This window comes from Dromiciops gliroides, chromosome 4 (assembly GCF_019393635.1).
Source record: "Dromiciops gliroides isolate mDroGli1 chromosome 4, mDroGli1.pri, whole genome shotgun sequence".
Lineage (NCBI taxonomy): Eukaryota > Metazoa > Chordata > Mammalia > Microbiotheria > Microbiotheriidae > Dromiciops > Dromiciops gliroides.
In genome coordinates, this window is record NC_057864.1 from 226,135,654 (window position 1) to 226,155,501 (window position 19,848).

General features: G+C 36.9%; 1 pseudogene; it reads right to left on the reverse strand.

Moving 5' to 3' along the window:
• Window positions 1-377: 377 nt before the first annotated feature.
• LOC122754870 lies at window positions 378-19,848 on the reverse strand (annotated as a pseudogene).

A 19,848-nucleotide genomic window follows, 5' to 3' on the forward strand; every position in this document is an offset into this window, starting at 1 on the left:
TGGATGGGATTGTATTGTCAATCTGGGAGGCAATGCAGTTGAAGTGATTAAAATAGTGCTGATTTATATTTTAGAGGACCTGAGTTCAGATTCCATCTCTGCTACTTAATACCCATGTAATCCTGAGCAAATATCCCTTTTCCACCCCAATTCCCCTGCCAAATAAGAATCAGTTACCTCTAATTCTAGGATCTTATAAGTTGACTTTGGGTTTTATTGTTTATCCAAATGTAAAAATTTTCTGAGATATTTTAGCATCATAAAGTGCTCAATGAAAAAAATATGCAACTCTCCCACCCCCAAACCACCACAGAAATAAGTGAAGCTCAAACTACAATACCTTCCTTCCTTCCTTATTTTCTGAAATTAGTCAACATTTATTCTTTCTTCTCATTGTCTTCTGTGAGGCTCCTTTACCCTTGCACTGTTGCTCTCTGAACCAATGTTGCAGTCACTGGTACCTTCTGCCATACTATCTACTGTCTCTTGGCAATTCTTATCTTCCGGGGTAAAGTTATCATTGACTTTCTACTGTTTCCTGTAGGTGAGTCTCCTCTATCTCCATTGAAGTCTTGGAAATCTGGTCCAACTGGGCATCCTCAGCTGTGGCAGCAGCAGCAGTGACAGGGCTGATGGCTCTGCCTGCTTCACTGCTTCTTTCTCTTATTCTCCCTGAAGTTTGGGGGCTTGTTCCTTTGCTTGGGCAATTTCAATGGCAATTTTTTCCATGTCCACATCTAGCTTTAAGCTACAGACCCTCTAGAGATTATTGTTAAATTAATTTCTGCTTTTTAAAGAACTTCCTCTCCTTTTCCTGATAACATTATTTTATTTGTAAGAGTTCAACTTCTAGTTTTCTCTGATGAACAATCAAGCACAAAACCTATTGCTCGAGAACTTTCCTTTCTTCTATGGCAATGACTGAATAAACACCTGGCTCTGTACTTTCACTTAATATTTCATTTAATTAGATGGTGGTTTCTCTGGAAATGGACAATAACCATGCGGTTCATTGAAAAACCATCATCATAATCCTCTGGAAGTGGGATGCTCATATAAGGTTCTCCTCTCTCCATTTGGGATTGACTCTTGTTGACTTTCTTCCTCTAATACAGCTTTAGCTCAAGTTTTTACATTGATATAAGCAAGATATGAAGGTGAATTATGATAGACTTTCATAGGTTCATTATACTCTAACTTTTCAGTTTTTTATTCATTCAAATATCCTTGTTTCTTTTTATGAGTGGAGTCTCACCAATAATAATTTTGCCAATCTCCCATAACTTTAGGTTAAAGTTGGAAACCTTTACTTGGTTCCACTGCTTTCTTTTCTTTCTTTCTTTCTTTTTTTATTGAATAGAATTTTATTTTCCAAAATATGTGTAAAAACAAATTTTAATATCAATTAAAAAAAATTGTGTTCCAACTTCTCTTCCTCCTCCATTCCCACCCCCCCACCCACTAGAACTCAAGCATTTCAAAATAAGTTATACATGAGTAGTCATGGAAAACATTCCCACATTAGCTAGGCTGTGAGAGAAAACAATAAAAAACCCCAAAACTTCAGATTGAGGAATTGTCAAAGAGGAAAAAAAAATTTTTTTAAATGTGTTTCCATATATTTTCAGATACTATCACTTCTTTCTCTATAGATGGGTTGTTATTTTGATAAGTCCTTCAGGGTTATATTGGATCATTGCCTTGCTGAAAATGACCACAAGCTTCCCAGAAGATCATCTTACACTATAGCTGTTATTTTGTATACAGTACATTTCACTCTGCTTCAGTTCATGTAGGTCTTTCCAGGTTTTTCTGATAGTATCCTGTTCATCATAACCTGAATAAAGTACCTTAAACTTGACAAAGAATTTTCTTCATATCAGCCCAGCAAAGTAGGTACCATATGTTTTGCCATTATATTCAATCATCATAACTATTTCCCTCCATCCTATTCCCTTCCCATAATATTTACTCTATTTTCTATCTTCTTTTAACCTATTCCTCTTCAAAAGCGTTTTACTTCTGACTGTATCTTCCCCTACTCTGTACTCCCTTTTTTTCACCCTTCCTTCCTGGTACTCTTCCCTTCATACTTTCCTGTAGGGTTAAATAGATTACTCCTCCCAACTGGGTGTGAATGTTATTCCCTCCATGAGCCAAATCTGATGAGTTTAAGGTCTTTGAGCTAATTCTGTGTTCCAAATTTTCTTCCTCCCTCCCTCCTCAACCCTCCCTATGAAATAAAGCAATTCAATATGTCATACTTCTGCGGTTATGCAGAACATCTTTACCTTCCTTGAAAGTGTTTTGCTTTTTACTGCTCTCTCCCCCAATCTGCTCTTTCCTCCTTCTCCTCTCTCTCCCCTTATCTTCCTCCTCTACCTCAGGGCAAAAATATATTACTATACCTACTTGAGTATGTATGTTAGTCCTTCTTTGAGTCAATTCTGATAATATTAAGGTTCATTCACTCCCCAATTCCTTCCCTCTCTTCCCCTCCCCTCCATAAGCGTTTTTCTTGTTTCCTTCATGTGAACAACTTCTCCCCAGACCATCTCTCCCCTTCCCCCTCCTCCAGTCTATTTCTCCTACACTTAAACCCTATTTTAAAGATATCATTATGGGTTAGTTAGGTAGCACAGTGGACAGTACACCAGCCCTGGACCCTGGAGACCCCAAGCCCAAATCCGGATCCAGACATAAGACTCCTCACTCTGTCTTCCCCAGAAAGAACAAAACATAAATGCTTTACAGATATCATCCCTTTGTATTTAGTTCAGAACTGTGTCCTCTGTGAATTCCTTACTGAGATAGTTCTTATAAGTTTGAAGTATTATCTTTCCATGTAGGAACATGTTTGATCTTTTAATATCCCTCATGAAGTCTTTTTCATGTTTATCTTTTTATGCTTCTCCAGGGTCTTGTATTTGAAAGTCAAATTTTCTATTCAGTTCAGGTCTTTTCATAACAAACGCCTGAAAGTCTTCTTTCTCATTGAAATTCCATTTTTTCCTCTGAAAGTTGATGGGTACATGATTTTTGGCTGTAGTCCCAGTTCCTTTGCCCTCTGTAATATCATATTCCATGCCCTCTGGTCTTTTAATGTAGAAGCTGCTAGATCTTGCTTTATCCTTATTGGAGCTCCACAGTACTTGAATTCCTTTTTTCTAGCTGCTTGCAATATTTTCTCCTTGACTTGGGAGTTCTGGAATTTGGCTATAATATTCCTGGAGGTTTTCCTTTTGGGAATCTCTTTTAGGAGGTGATCAGTGGATTCTTTCAATTTGTATTTTAGCTTCTGCTTCTAGAATATCAGGGAAATTTTCCCTCACAATCTCTTGGAGGATGGTGTCTAAGCTCTTGTTTTGGTCATGATTTTCAGGTAGTCCAATGATTTTCAAATGATCTCTCCTAGATTTATTTTCCAGGTCAGCTGTTTTTTCAAGGAGATATTTCACATTACCCTCTATTTTTTCATTCAATTGGATTTGCTTTACTGTGTCTTGGTTTCTCATAAGGTCACTAGCTTCCATTTGTTCAATCCTAATTCTTAGGCAATTATTTTCAGCAGACAGTTTTTTAATCTCCTTTTCCGTTTGGCTTTTCAAACTGTTGATTTTTTTCTCATGAATCTCCTGCATTGCTCTCATTTCTCTTTCCATTCCTTCCTCTCTTTCTCTACATCTTTGTTCTATCTCTCCTACTTTCTCTTCGAAGTCCCTTTTGAGAGCTTCCATGACCTGAGACCAGTTCATATTTTTCTTGGAAGCTTTGGATGTTGGAGCTTTGACCCTATTATTATCTTCTTCTTCTGAGGATGTATTGTGGTCCACCTTTCTCCCAAAGAAATTTTCGATGATCTTCTGCTTTCTCTGCCTACTCATCCTGGCTTACTATTTCTTGGCTTTTTACTCCTTCTTAAAGTGTAGAGCTGCTTCCAGAATACACTGTTCATGCTACAGCATGGCCCAGGGAGTGATTGGGCTTCTTCTCAGCCTGCCTGGCTTGTGAGTAATCACAGACACTTTCTCTTTGAGCTGGAAACAGAAGTCTGATTGAACTCTGATTCTCTATGGTCAGAAGCTTGGTGTGCTTTTGCCCCTCCCGCACTAGGCCACCACCACTCGATTCAACTCACTGGTTCAGACCCAGGGCGCTTTGCCCCAACTCCAGTAGATACTGCCTCCACTTCATCCCGGCCTACTGCCGAACCCCCTCACCAGTCCGTCATTGGAACCTCAGAAGCTGCTGGTGCTGAAGACTCTGACATGTGCTGGAAGCAGTGTCCCTGGCTGGTTCTGGACTGCATGCTGAGCTGTTCAGCCTGATCAGTAGGTGATTGGAATTGCCCTCTTTTTTGGAGAAATAGTCTCACTCTGTTCTTATGTGCATTAGGCTGTTCTGGGTTTTGATTTTTTACTGCATTATTTGGGCATGAGTGGACAGGTTTATCTGGAGCTTGTGGGAGTTACAGCCTCTCCTCCACCATCTTGGCTCTGCCCCCAGTCTCATTGCTATCTGTTCCAGGGTTGTGGCTTTGGGAGTTTAGGAACTATAACTCCAGAAGAAGCTGTGACTGGGCTGTTGGTGTGCAGATTCCTTCCCCATCCAAAGCTGTTGTAGACCAGATAGGTGTGTGTCTTACAAACCCTAGTGTGCTAGACATTTGTGTTTTAGAAGCTGGAGGCATAAAAATAGTCTTTTTGACATTGTAGAAGATTAAGTTTTCAGTCTTTTAACAGTGAACCTGGGACACCAGGTTCTGTAGAATGTTTTCCAGTTCTCTTCCTTTTCTTTATCTCTTTTTTAAAAAAAAATAAACATTTTTATTTAAAGTCCTGAATTCCAAATTTTATCCCTTCTTCCTTTCTTTCCTTCCCCCTCCCTGAAGCAATAAGCAATCAGATATAGGTTATACATGTGCAATTATGTAAAATATTTAAAATATTACATGTGTAATTATGTAAAATAGTTATTTTGTATAAGAAAGCTTGAATAAAAGAAAAAATGAAAGTGAAAAATAACATGCTTCAGTCTGTATTCTTTGTCTGAAGGTAAATAGTATGCTTCATTATTAGTCCTTTGGGATTGTTTTGGATCATTGTATTGAGAATAGTTAAGTTCTTCATCAAACAATATTGCTGTCACTGTGCACAATGTTCTCCTGATTCTGCTCACTTCACTATACATCAGTTCCTTCTGAAATCATCCTGGTTGCCATTTCTTATGGCACAATAATACTCCATCACAATCATATACCACAGCTTGTTTAGCCATTTCCCAATTGATAGTCATTCCTTTGATTTCCAATTCTTAGCCACCACAAAAAGAGCTGCTACAAATATTTTCCTTACATTATCTTTTGCAGAAGATGAATTAGAGAAATTAAATTTTAAAAAGCCAAACCATCAAAAGCATTTATTAAGTGACAGCTATGTGTCAGGCACTATACTAAGTGCTGGAGAAACAAATACAAAAACAAGACAGGGATTGGCTTCAAGAAGATTATATTTTAGCAGGGGGATTCTCAATAGATTCTCAAATATACAAATAATGACAGGGAGAATCAAGAAAGGGTTTTTCAACTAATAGTACTTGAATTGAGACTTGAAGGTAGATAGGGAATGTAAGTAGCAAAGGTGAGGAGAGACTACAGTATAGACATTGGGGAAAATTTGTGTGAAGGCACAGAGGTGAGAAAGGAAATGCAGAGAAAAGTAAATGGACCAGTTTTATTGAAATGTGTATTGTGTGAAGAAGAACAACATTTCATCCATATGGTTAGACCTAGATTTTTATGGGCTTTAAATTCCAAATAGAACAGCTAGGACTTTATCCCAAAGTCGATAGGGATCTAGTGGAGTTTTTCAAATTGTAAACAACATGATCAGACTAACCCTTTTACAATACCAATTTGATGTATGTTATGAGGATTGATTAAAGAGGGAAAAGACTAGATATAGGGAAACCAACCAGAATGTTATTTAGATATTCCAGGTAAGAGACAATGTGGGACTAAACTAGTGTAGTTGTATTGAGAGTAGAGAAAAGGAAGGACATGAGATGTAGAGGAATTGGTATTGCTAAAACTTGGCAACTAATTGGATACAAAGGTGAATGAGAGTGAAGTCAAGGTAATTGGAATAATGGTGATACCCTTTATAGAAGTAGGGAAGTTATAAAAAGAGAGAGATTGGTGTGTTGGTATGAAGGTAGATATTTTGGACATATTGATTATGAGATGTCTATAGAACATCCATATTCTGAAATACAGCAGGAAATTGGAGATATAGGACTGGAGGTCAGGAGAAAGTTAAAGAAGGATCATATAAATTTAGAATGATCTGCACAGAGACAACATACATGGAATCCATGGGGGCTTATGCTCTCACCAAGAAAGATGTAGAGATAAAATAAAGGATCCAGTTCAGAGTCATCAGGTAAATTTTCATATAGGTTACAGGGTGCGGATGATATTGCAAAGTACACTGAGAAGGATTGGTCAGACAGCAATAGTACCACAATAGAAGTGTCATGAAAGGCAAAAGAGGCGAGAAATTTAGAAACAGGCAATGGTCAACAAAACCAAATACTTCAAAGGGCTCAATAAGGATGAGGATTGATAAAAAACATTAGATTTAATAATAAAAGTATCATTGGTGATCTTGAATATAGTATTTTTAATCAAGTGGCACATAATGAAGACAAATTATCAAGGGCTGAGAAGTATCTGGGACATGAGAACTTTCTCATGCAAGTGACAAGGATAAAGAAATATTTCTAGGAGTTCAGGAAAGAAAAAGTGATATAAGATCATAACTTGAAAGGGATGGTGAGGACAATTGAAGGGTTTTCTTTTCTTAAGTTGGGGGAAATCTGAGAATGGATAAATAACTTAAGGAAGGAACCAATGGATGAGAAGAGATTGAAAACTAGAATAGAAGGGATGAATGAAGGTATAGGTTTGTCAGAGAGATGGAAAAGGATGGGATCAAGGGTGTGTATAAAGAGGTTAGTATTCACAAGAAGAAGAGCCACTTCATCTCCAAGACTGAAATGATGGATCATAGAATAGGGGAAGATACAGCAATAATTTGAAGAATGGAATTGGAGAAAATGGGGTTTGGGAAGGATGGCCTTCAATTATTCTCTTTTTTTTTGGCGAGGCACTTGGGGTTAAGTGACTTGCCCAGGGTAACACAGCTAATGTCAAGTGTTTGAGGCTGGATTTGAACTCAGGTACTCCTGAACCCAGGGCCAGTGCTCTACCCACTGTGTGACCTAGCTGTCCCAATTATTCTATTTTTAAAAATTTAATTTCCTTTTTGTTTTTATTGTGAATTTGATTAACACTTAATTGAATGGGTATTTGCACATACATAGTAGAAGAGAAGGGAACCTAGGTGGCACAAGGGATGGAGTGCCAGCCCTAGAGTCATGATGACCTGAGTTTAAATCTGGCCTCAGGTACTTGCCAGCTGTGTGACCCTGGGCAAGTCACTTAATGTTGTTTTCCTCAGTTCCTCATTTGTAAAATGTGCTGGAGAGGGAAATTACAAACCATTTTAGTATCTTTGCCAAGAAGATCCCAAATGGGGTCATGAAAAACATAATTGGAAAATGAACAACAAAAAGTAGAACAGAAAAAGAGCAAGTTTCATACACAAAACTGCTGATCTCTGTTATATAAAGCTTTTCTTCCAAAGTATATTACTATGATCAACCTAAAGCTTTCAAAGTGGTCCTGCTTTTCAGGACTTTTTTCTGGTTTTGCTTCCTTTTTTTCCCTTTTAAAAAGTTGTTTCAATGTCTCTTTCTTTCTTTCTTTCTTTCTTTCTTTCTTTCTTTCTTTCTTTCTTTCTTTTTCTTCCTTCCTTCCTTCCTTCCTTCCTTCCTTCCTTCCTTCCTTCCTTCCTTCCTTCCTTCCTTCCTTCCTTCCTTCCTTCCTTCCTTCCTTCCTTTCTTTTTTTCTTTGTTTTAGCTCTCTTAGCCCTATCACCCTTTATAATCCTACTCTGTTCCATTTTTGCTAGTTTGTTTGAGGTGTCTCACTCCCCAAAGTAGAGTTCCTTCAATCTACATTGCCTGGCATATATTCTCATGTCTATACTTTCTCTGATTTGTTTTGCTATCAGTGTAAATAAATGGATTTCCTTGCCATTTACTATGTATGTCCATTATGGAAATGGTATTTGGTGGTAAGGGGAACAAACCTTGGATATAAAGGTTGGGATCTCACTTTCCCAATTAAGAAGCAGCGATCAGGAGATTAGCTTGAAACTGAAAACTATATCCCTATATCAAAATAAAATAGAAACTAAGAATTACAGTTTTTGTTGTTTATTTACTTATTTATTTTGTGGGGCAATGAGGGTTAAGTGACTTGCCCAAGGTCACACAGCTAGTAAGTGTCAAGTGTCTGAGGCCAGGTTTGAACCCAGGTCCTCCTGACTCCAGGGCCAATGCTTTATCCACTGCACCACCTAGCTGCCTCAAGAATTACATTTTAATCTGACTACTTGTGAGTTTTGGAGATACATGGATTCCCTCTTGCCCATTGCCTCAGCCCAGCAAGTTTGACACCTATCTCATAAACTAATAATTAAGGAGCAAAGAAATATAATTGGGGCTACTTTTGAATACACTCTTTAGATAAAATTGCCTCAGGCTTTTGCTGAATGTTCATTAAAAGATCTAGCCTTTAATTTCTATAGGACTCATTATTTTATACATATTTTTTATACATCTCCTGACTTGTAATGAATTTACATAGGAATCGTTTTCTACAAACAACCTGGTTTGCAGTTAAATTTGTAAGCTGCAATTTTTTGGTAAGAAACTGCATTTTTTTCTTTTTTCCTTTTCCTTATAAGAAGCAATTTTTCTTTGAATTCACAGATAGGTTTGTTTCCCATTCCATGAGAATAATAAAAAAAAATTCTAAGGAAGGGTTTCTAGCTAGCTGGAATGCTACTTGACCTTTATTCTATTTCAGTGAATTCTCACATCATTTCTCAAGTCTCTGTTCAACATTTCACAAACATTTATCCAGTGGCTACTTTGCAAGAAATTCTTGCAAAGGCTATCCTCATTTCTGAAATAAAGGGCAAATGAAAAGGGGTGTGTATGTGTGTGTGTGTGTGTGTGTGTGTGTGTGTGAGAAAAATTTTGTACCTCAAGGCATATTTCTCTACTTATTGTTGTTGTTTGTCCTTTTTCAAAGAGGACCAGGACATTGAGAGGTGATGTTATGACTTGCAGTGAACTGGATTTAAGTGACGGAGGGCTGTGCAGAGTCATCAGCCTCACTCTCTCCTCCAGAGCCATTTGGGTCCAGTGGCAAGACATAGATCAGGATTACTGGAGATGGCCCCAGATGTTTGAGGCAATCAGAGTTGCCTAGGGTTACACAATTAGCAAGTGTCAGGTGTCTGAGGTCAAATTTGAACTCAGGTTCTCCTGACTCCAGAGCCGGTGCTTTATCCACTGTGCCACATAGCTGCCCTTATATTTCTCCTCTACATTGAACAAAAGTGATTATAGAGTTGAAGGAGTTGTCATTTACTAATGTATTATCTTGATCTTTAAATTTTATTTTATTTTTGTCTAAACAACTTTTAAGACTTCTGCTTCCCCCCCCCACTATGATTTGATTGTTTCCAGTAACTGAACTGAATTTGATGGTCATTGCTAATTGATGGAATGATCAGTCTTTATCTTTTCCATGAAGCCAAATTAATGCACTATAAATTTACTATGAGTAAGAAAGAAAAGAAAAAAACAACAACACTAGACAGTAGCAATTTATTTACAAGGCATCAGACTATATATATATATATTTTGCAGAGCAATGAGGGTTAAGTGACTTGCCCAGAGTCACACAGCTACTGTCAAGTGTCTGAGGCCACATTTGAACTCAGGTCCTCCTGAATCCAGTGCCAGTACTTTATCCACTGTGCCACTTAGCTGCCCCCCATCAGACTGTATTTGATGATAGATTTAAATAATTCCTTAAATGTAAGACTTTACTGTAATTTAAAGACATTCATATGAAATAGAGGCGATACAGCTACAGAGATCGCACAGAAAATGGCTTTAAACTTCAACCAACCATTACCTTATATGATCATTTTTTCCCTAACCCGCTGTGCTTTTCAAAAACAAAGTTGGGACTGAAATTTGGTTTCCACTGTAAAATGAACCTTTTGGACCTTTCCCTTTATAAGGAACCCAATAGTATGAAATTTAATCAAGAGTTGTAATGTTTACGAAAGCCCTGACAAGATTGGAGGTGAATGCCATAATACTTAGACATTTATTATTCAGGTTTTCTACTCCTTGAGAATAATTATTTCTACTTATCTAGTAGTAATTATTACTACTTTCTCAGGAAAGATTTAGAAATTAGTTTCCTGTTATGCACATTTAAAAGAATCAGGTAAATGACTTTGTACTTCTGTCAAAGCTACAATGGCACACTGTACAAAGGCTGATAAGTGGACAAAGATGAGTTCTTGAGATACTTTTTGCTTTAGTATTCTCTGACATTAAGATCTATGTGACTAGAATTTTTTTAAATGGTAAGAATGAGAGAACTTCTCAAGTACTGTGCTTTCCAGTCAAACTGGCCTACTTTTTATTCTTTGTAAATGATTGCATGTCTATGAAAAGACATGTTTAGGACTTGTGCAATTCTGCACCATCCTGGTAGGTGTGGATCATGGCTCTTTATGCTTGTTTTTTTGCATTCCATGAATCTGACCCATAAGTCCCCCTATCTTTCACTTTCTTCTTTTTCCCCAAAGAGGGAATGCTGCCACTCTAATGCTCATGTCATAGCATTTTTTATAATAGGTTTTATTATTGAGATGTGAGAATGGTAAATCTATACACAAGAATATCTTCTCCCAGCATCTGTTTTTACATGTTAACTCCTAGAAAATCTACCCAATGGTTAAGTCACTCTGTTGTTCAGCAGTTGCTCAAAACCCTATCTTATTAATCCCCTTTAATATGTTTACTTTTACTAACCACCTAGTGGACATATTAGTTCAAGTTTAGAGACAATCATATACGGAAAATGAAATGAGAAGAATAAGTTTCCCAATGTATACATGTGACAACCATGAATAAGGGAGGACACAAAAACACAGAGAATACGTATACCCAAGGAAAATATATGGAAGGGTACATGTAGAAGAAAGTTTCATGGCCTACTAGAAAGAACACTGGAGAATTTACACTTTTGGTTCTTACTCATTGCACATCCTAGTTTAAGAATGAAGCACAATTTTCATTTGACCCTGTTTTGGTACTGTGTCTGCTACTAGTACTACCACTTGATCAGGACTCTGTCACTGTTCCCAACATCCAGGGGAGTATGACAGAAGCATGTACACTATACAGGTTGTTAACAACCCCATTTAATGATAAGCTTCCAAATACTCAGAGAAAATATATTCTCAGAAATTCCATAGGTGCAAATTAACACAGAGCTAGACAATAAGGAACATGCCTTTTTTTTTGCCTTTAGCATCACATAAGCTTCTCATTCAGTGAAAGAAAAGAGACTCCATTCTAATTAAAGATTCTCATTTATTCATCACTTTATGCAGTATAAAGCGTTTCCACATGCTTTATCTTAGTTGATCCTCATACCTTTCCTGTGATGTTGCCAATGCATGCATTATGTCCAGTTTATGGATGAGAAAACAGTCTTGCAAAAGATAAGTTGACTTCAATTCCATTCAGTAATATATTAAGTGCTTACTTATTAAGTTAGAAAGACATAGGTTTAAATTTTACTTTTGATACAACAGGTTATAACCAATAGGTTATGTGATCCTGGGAAAGTTACTTTATTGCTAAAATTAAAAGTTATAGGGGCAGCTAGATGGCGCAGTGGATGGAGCACCGGCCCTGGATTCAGGAGTACCTGAGTTCAAATCCGACCTCAGACACTTAACACTTACTAGCTGTGTGACCCTGGGCAAGTCACTTGACCCCGGTTGTCCTGCCAAAAAAAAAAAATTAAAAGTTATAGGTGATTACTCGTTCTGCATTAGTAGAGGGAATTTCCACACTACAAAGCTTTTTATTTGGCTCAATCAATGGTCAGGAGCTTCCCCAAAAGTCCTACTTTGTTAGGACAAACAGGAATAAAAAAAAGCAAATACAAATTACAAGCACAGTCATTTTGGGAAAAGGAAAACAATAATAACTAGGGAGTTCAGGAAAGGTCTATGTGGGAAATGGCACCTGAGGAGAGGAACTAATGAATCTAAGAAATAGAGATGAAGATGGTGAGTGTTCCAAACAGAGGAGACAGATTTTTCAAAGCCACAGTGAGGGAAATGTCATTTACAAAGACAAGAGTCAAATTGACTGGAAAGCAGAGTGCTTGAGGAGAAGTAATGTGAAATGCCTAGAAAGATAGGCTGGAGCCAGATGACATAGGGTTTTAAATGGCAAATGGGGATTTATATTTTATCTTAGAGGCAATGGAAAGCCATTAAAGCTCCGTGAGCAGAGGACGTCAGATCTGTTCTTTTAGAATGTCATCTTGGCAGCTATATGGATGATGGATTAGAGAGGAGAGGCTCTAGGTAGAGGGAACAATTAGGAAGCCATTGCAATAGTCACAGTGAGAGGTAAGGAGGCATTTTCATTTATGTGATGGCCATGTGAATAAAGAAAAGCAGAAATAGAAGAGAAGTTGTGGGAGTAGAACCAACAACACTTGGGTTATGCAGATTGAAGGAGAATGAAAACTAAGAAGATCACTTTGGGTTGTAAACATGGGTGACTAGGATAGTGAATTCTTTTTGGGGCATATTGAGTCTTAGATGCCTATGGATCATCTAAATAGAATTCTTGGGGAAAAAGCACTTAATTCAATTAGTGGAGTTGGAAACCTGATTGCAAGTTTTGCTGAGAAATGAGTTCAATGTCAGGATGTGGAGGCAGTGAGTTTTATGGATTTTTTAAAAAGAGTTTGTACAAAGAAGGAGAGATATAGGAAAATGACTTGAGATAATGTAATGATCAAATGAAGGTGTTTTAAATTGGGGGTTGATCTTGAACAATCATATACTTTTAGTAACATGGATTTAGGTCTATAACTAATATAAGGTTCTTTGTACTGTACTACACTGTTTTATTGATGGATATGGGGATTACTGATCACAGCCCATTCAAAGTACCACTTATCCATATACTCCATATCTCTTCTAGAAGAAGGTGTCCTGAATTTTGGGACAGTCTCTGGTTCTCTAGTAATTGCATCTTTTCTCCTTGGTGTTCACTTTCTTCCAGATGTATCAATTTCTTCACCTAACAAATTGATGGTGTTGGGTTAGACTTCCAAATTCTCATCCAGTTCTACTATTCTCTAAGCATGCAACCATACAACTTCTAGAATTTCCATTTGAGTTGTGATCTTTCCTCTTTCAGGTCAGAATAAAAATGATGGAGAGGAAATAAAAATCATACTGTTTCATTTTCTTCATTTGTGCAAGGTTACTCTTGATTCTGTGATTAGGAGGATGATTACATAGGTGAATAATAATGCTCACAGTTGTGACCCTTAGTCAACAAGAAAAATTGAAATGAAATTAATTATGGAAGTGATAGTATAGACATACTCAGCATTTTATTTGGATCAGATCTGAGATATTGTGTTTTTTTTCTGAAATTCATTTTAAGAAGGACACTGATAAACCAGACTTTCCAGAGCAAGACAACCAGAATGTTAAACGGACCTTGCAATCTGATTGTACAAGGAACAATTGGAGGAAATGATTAGAATACTAAGGAAGAATGTTATGTTAAAGAGATTATGGTGTTAAGGAGAATATCAGAACTGTCTTCCAAAATTGGAAGGACTATTATATTAATGAGGGATTTGTTCTGCCTCCCATATGGAAGAACTAAGAGCAATTGGTAGAAACTTCAAAGGAATAGGTTTAGGCTAGAGATAAGAAAAACTTTCTAACAATTAGAGCTATCCAAATATTAAATAAACCACCCTGAAAGGTAGGCAGGAGATTTCCTCTCTGTGGAGACTATAATTTCTTTAAAAAAACACATTTTTAGTTTTTATGTCACGTTTCCTACTATATCCCTTGCACTCCCTACCCAGAGAACTATCCTTTGTAACAAAGAATAACAAAGAAAAAACAAGTGCCACAAAATTAACCAACAACCAACCAAGACCAATATGATATGTATGTACCATATCCAAAGAACCCCACCTCTGCACAAATACAATCTTACATCTGTGTTTTGGAGCTAGATTAGATTTTGTAATTTCCACAACATTCATTTTTTATTTTTGGTTCAAATGGCTTTTTTCCATTTACATTGTTGTGGTCATTATGTGTATTGTTTCTTGATGCTGTTTAATTCACTTTTCATGAGTTCACATGTCTTGTATCATATTCATTGTTTCTTTAAGTGCAGTAATATTTCATTATACTAATGTATTACAACTTGTTTAGCTTTTTCCCAGTTTATGGGGTATTGACTTTGTTTTTAGTAGTTTGTTACTACAGAAAATACAGATAAAATATGTGTTGGTGTGGTTTATTGGAAAGTGAGCTGGTTGCCTACCCAGCAAGGCCTATGTTCAATTCCCACCTTTGAAATATGACAGTGTGAATGTGGTCAAATTACTCAAGCTCTACATATAACTCTCTAAAATCCTGAGTTGCAGAAATAGTACAAATATATATATTCATCATGTTAATATATACATGACTATTTTCATTATGAATCTCCATTCTAGACAGTTTACTTTTTTTTACTGGTCATTTTTACTTTCTACATTAAAAAAAATCAGCTGAATCTCAATATTCCAGATGATTTTATTATTTTTTCTAAGCTTTATAAAACAAGACTTCAGCTGTTGGATTTCTTACAGCATTGAAAAAGCAAATTAGGGGAAATCATCTTTAATAAATTTCATGGCCCGTCCTATATATAGGAAACAATTTGGGTTGATTTCTTTTATATTCTGAAAATTTACTGAAGTAATTATCTAAATTAGTTTTTAATGTGGATTTCAAGATTCCTCTCAATAGACTATTGTATTATCTTCAAAAAGTAATAATTGTGTTTCTTTTCCCCCTGTGCTTATTTACTCAATGATTTTCATATATTTAAAGCTTTCTCACAAGACAGAGATTGGAGTAGGCCTATAATTGAACAGAAAGGAAACTGAGTTAGATTCAGAATTGAGTCACAAAATGAAGAGAGTATGCTTCACTCAATTCACACAATTCCCTCAATTCTTTCCCTTTGATTCCTTGAGGATGGGGTCCCCATGAATCACTTACCTATAAGCCAAAGCTATAAATTTCTTTCAAATATTCATAATACATAAGTCAGACTACAGATAAAACTATTTTAGAGGGCTCACTATAGACTAATTTGAGAGGGGACAGTTACATGTCACCAAAGAAACCAAGAAAACTCAGCAAACACCATGAAACAAAACATTGAAGTAATGCAATAATGATCATAAATATGAACTAACATCAAGTTTACCTGTGTCCTCCTAATCCACTCCCAATGTCTACTTATTTAATCATTTTATCTTGAGTACCAGTTGTCCCATATGGTTGAGTCTATGGATATCTTCTCTTGGACGTTCTGGAATAGGCATCATTCTCAGGGTAGCTCTGAAGGTCACTCAGCTTCTCTGGTTCCAAATCATTCATAGAAATTCTCAGAGAATTCTGCTAAATCTGCCAGTAACAAGACTTAATACAATTTAATTGTTATTCAGTTCTTCAGTTGTGTCTGACTCTTTGTGACCCCATGGACCATAGTATGTCTAGACAACATTTTTTTGGTGAGGCAATTAGGGTTAAGTGACTTGCCCAGGGTCACACAGCCAGTAAGTGTTAAGTATCTGAGGCTGGATTTGAACTCAGGTCCTCCTGACTCCAGGGTCAGTGCTCTATCCACTGCACCACCTAACTTCCCCTGGACCATAGTATGTCAATACCGTCAATTAGGTTTTCTTGCGAAAGATTCTAAAGTGGCTTGCTATTTCCTTCTCCAATGAGGCAAACAGAAGTTAAATGACTAGCCCAGGGTCTCACAGCTAGTAAGTATTTGAGGCTGGATTTGAATTCAGGTTTCCCGCCTGCTTTTTTTTTTTTTTTTTTTTTTTTTTGCAGAGCAATGAGGGTTAAGTGCCCAAGACTACATAGCTAGCAAGTGTCAAATGTCTGAGGATGGATTTTAACTCAGATCCTCCTGAATCCAGGGCAAGTGCTTTATCCACTGCACCACCTAGCTGCCCCCTGAACTCAGGTCTTTCTGACTCCAGACACAACACTCTATACACTGAGCCACGTAGCTGCCCCTAATACAATTTAGAACAATTCCTTAAATTTGGTTCTCCAAACCTGAAGCTTTGGAGAAATTCATTTTTTCCCATACCATTTGTTATTTCTTTCTTTACCTAAACCCTGTACCTGATATATTTTTAAAATTCTTTTTAAAAATTCATGAGGGTCTAACTTGAAAAATGAACTTTCTGTCTTTTAAATTTTTCAGACATTTTAAAATGGGAAAATAATTTTATTTTCTCTACAATTATCAATGCAATTTTATATGTAAAATCCTTAATACAATTTTGAGAGTTTGTTACTAAAACATACTCAAAGCCTGAATTTCCAATTATAAACATTTGGAAGTCAATTATACACACACATATGTGTGTGTATATCTCTATATAAATACGTGTGTGTATGTATATATATTTCCTAAAGAAAAATCTAATCCTGTTGGTTTCTCAAGAGTTACTATTCCATGAATATGGGATGGGGTAAACAGATTTTTATATATTAAAGCAGATCAGGATACAAGATTAGGTTATGTGATTTCTAATTGGAGAAAAGATTAAGGACTTTACAAGTTGGGAGGGGGATGAGTGAGTTTTGAGGGTTAGGATGGGGGGAGAGTGAACAGGTGGACTTTTCTAGATGTGAAATAGGATATCATTCAATTCTCATGATTAGCAAGCAGGTAGAATTTATAGGAAAATGAAACAGTCAGTTTTATAAGCTGGAGTCAGTTTGGTTCACACAATTCTCTCAGATTTGTAGAATAAAGAAAAATGATTCAATACTAGATAAGACAGGACTTTGTGGATTTTGAAGAGAGCATTGAACCAAAATACACTGTTCTTGAGTGGTTTAATAGAAAAATAAGAATTGTGACAGCCAAATTTATGGCCTGCAAAGCATAAATGATGGGCAGAATAGAAAAATCTGCATCTGTATTGACAAATCTCACCAAAGAAACAAAAGAGAGGACAAATGTTTGGGAATGTGAATACAAAGTAAAGGAAGAAGAGAAACAAAACATAATTGCATTAAGCAGTGGGATATGATGGTGATGGAATATTATTGTACTATAAGAAATGACAAACAGGATTAATTCAGAAAGGCCTGGAAAAAACTTTATAAACTGATGTATAGTGAAGTGAGCAGAACCAAGAGAACACTGTGCACAGAGACAGCAATATCATTTAATGAAGAACTGTGAATTACAACTATTCTTAGTAATACAATGATCCATGACAATCCCAAAGGACTGATATTGATTGAACACTGAAGCATGCTATTTTCACTTTCATTTATTTCTTTTATTCAAGTTTTTTTTTATACAAAATGACTATAATTGCACATCTGATTGCTTACCACTTTAGGGAGGGATTAAGGGAGGGAGTGAAGGAAGGATAAAATTTGGAACTCAAAACTATAAATAAAATGTTTATTATTAAAAAAAGAAAACTTGCTCTCCATTTAAGGAAAAGATATTGATCTCAAAGACAGGATGCATATACTATCCACCTCCAAAGAAAGAATTGATACTGACTGAACACAGACTGAAGCGTACTGTTTTTAATTTTCATTTTTTCTTTTACTCAAGTTTTCTTATACAGAATGACTAACATTGTAATGTTTTATATAATTGCACATGTAAAACCTATATTTGATTACTTACCACCCTAGGGAGGGGTTAGGGGAGGGAGGGAGGGAGGGAAGGAGGGATAGAATTTGAAACTTGAAACTTTAAATAAAAATGTTTATTATTGTTTTAAAAAGGCAGGATGCATAAAGACAACTTAAAGTTATAAGTCTCCCAGAAGAATACTCTGTGCACTTCTGGGGAGAATATCTGGCCTGAATTTATATCCTTCTGTTATTTTCACAGCTCAAGGTGGAGACCCACAAGTTTTTAATGCTCTCAAAATGATGTGATTCAAAGTAAAGTCTGTTCACTGCCCCCTTTGCTGAGCTTTCCAAGTTCCTGATCCAGATTTAGATCTGTTGGTTTGTTCTATTTGGAAGTTTCAGCAGATTGCTGCTACACTTAGCCACTATTAGTCTTCTGGGAGGCTCTAAGTTCAGAGCAACTGAACTTTAGGCTCCTCTTTAGTCTGGGATTTCTGTTCTTGTTACTCCATTCAGGCTTCTGTGATGTAGTAGAGGCTGGAGCTGAGTGTCTACTCTTTCCTGAAATCAGAAGCAGAAAGCTAGTTTGCTTCAGGAATTTGTTGCTTGCTTAATATACTAAGACCAACACTCACTACTTCTCTTTGCCCTGAATCCGTCACCTGCAACTAGTCAGTGTAAAACAGAAGTAGTGGATGGCACCTATTCCTGTGCAAGTTGAAGGGATCCTCTGGCATAGTTTTCAGCTGTGGTGCTTCCTGCCCTGGTTCCTAGTCTCAGTCCTCTTTCATTCTTTGGACACTGGAATGCTTAGCATGAAGTGAGTTCCTGGACAGACTAGACTCCAATGTTTGCAGAATTCTCTGCTTGTCTCTCTAAGTTGCCCTGGACTAGAAAAATGGCTCAATGTGGGTTTTTTCCTTGTTTTTTTTTTTCCCAATAAGAATTTGGTCTGATTGTGTTTTCTAGATCTTTGTGAAGGAGATATGTTAGTATAAGCCGTATTGCTTCCTCATACTTGACTATGCAACCCTCCCCTCCCCCCCAATGCATTTTATAGTAATACATTTTGCATAAACTTGCATTTAGCAATTAGTTTGAATGTGACTTTCCTTTCTCTTATTTCCTCCTGGATATTCCATTGCTCTGTAGAAATTATGTTGGTTTCTCTATGTTTATTTTGCATCATTATAGATTAATGAATTGTCTCATTTATTTTCTTTGCATGGATGTTCCTTTCTCCCAAGGGTGGCCTTGTTGATTTGGAATTACTGCAAAGACATAATTCTAAATACCCAGAGCCTGGAATATGGTCTGACTTGTGTGCTCATGTGTGCTAATGTCTGGTTCTGGGCTGTAGCTGTAAGGACTGGTCTTTTCAGCCTCTTCACCGATCTTTCCAGAACCCTTGCTCTCAGATCCCGCATTTTGTATATTTCTTCCCTCTCATCAACACTGATCCTGCTTCTAGCCTGGCCCTCAAAGCCTTCACCCAGAAGGGCCAACAAACTACATTAGAGAAAGGGCTATTCATCCCAAATAATTAACATTTGTTGAGCAGGTGAATCAGCCTTGCTAAAGAAGCAAGGGATCCTAAGGGAGAAAGAGGAGGCAGCATATCCCTGGCAGGTCAGAACATCACACTGATCATCATCTCCTCTCAGACCCTTATGGAGATAGCTGAAGATCCTTAAACCATGAACCTTGGGAGGGGCAGTTTCCACCAGACTGCCAGACTTGTTTGTAATACTTCTTCCTCAGACATTGTTGAAAAGAAAAAGGAAAAAAAAATGTGGAGAAGGGACACACCTTCCTCATCACCACCACCAACAACCGCTGACCTACTTGCCAATAGGTAGGTGGGCACAAAAGCCAT